This window comes from Eurytemora carolleeae, unplaced genomic scaffold (genome assembly GCF_000591075.1).
Source record: "Eurytemora carolleeae unplaced genomic scaffold, Eaff_2.0 scaffold375, whole genome shotgun sequence".
NCBI lineage: Eukaryota > Metazoa > Arthropoda > Copepoda > Calanoida > Temoridae > Eurytemora > Eurytemora carolleeae.
In genome coordinates, this window is record NW_019396277.1 from 258034 (window position 1) to 259109 (window position 1076).

Genomic DNA, 1076 nt, shown 5'->3' on the forward strand with positions numbered 1-1076 from the left:
GGGGGGGGGGGACTTTTTCCATGGACTTCCCTTCTTTAAAAAAAATTCGCTAACTTATGTTATAAATATGTCCAAAAAAGAATATTTATTATTGAAATATGTATATTCAAGATTGTATAAATAGCCGAAAATATGATATTTTAATATTTACTGAAAAATGTAAAAAAAAAACCAAATAAATGCTGTGATTTTATTTGATCTAGACGTAGGGATTATATTATTATGTAGGATGTGATAAAATAGGCAGATTTCAATTAAAATGCGTCCTTTCTTCTAATTCAATTCATTTGGAGAATTGGGATTTTGGGAAAACTGCACGAAAGTTGCAATAAAAATTTTTTAAAAAATTCATCTTGAAATACAAAAAATGACATTTTAGTGTAAATTTGTCACAGTCTCCCCATGGACAGTCGTAGTACATTTGAATTTCCAAGCCGGGTCAAACTTTACGGTCCCAGTTTGTACTTTTTCGCCTGGACATTGGGTAAATAAAGCAGACACTCAAAAGAACTAGCCGGTGCATCAAGGTTGGTCAGACTTTAAGTTGAATTTACTTTTACTTAAGGGTCAGGGGTGCGATAAATTGAATTTTAATCAGTTATATCTACTTGTGCTCCCTCTCTTCTCGCTCAAAGAATTGCTCCCTACTCCCTAGTCCCTAGTTCATTAAATTTCAACTATTTTTAATTTAATCATTGTTGTTTTGTTCTTGTGTTTAAATAAGTACTCCCTGTGGATGAAACCTACAGGGAGAGTAAAAAAAAATTAACAGTTTTAATAAAAAAAGCTTCAAGGAATTTTGAAATGTTAACTATTTCTTTATTCCAATAATATTTTGCAGAAAAACTGACGTTAAAATAAATACAAAATAGAACCAATTTTCACATTTTTATTCCTCCCCCTGTACAAAACGAAGATATAACTAAGCCTTGAGTGAGTGTGTATTCAAATCTAACAACATCACACTTTTTCTTAAAAATAATTAATTCTGAGTGTCAAACAAAAACTTGAAGAGATAATAAACAGTTAGGGCTACTGGGCAGTGGAATTACAGAGGGGGGAAGACCAATAGAAAT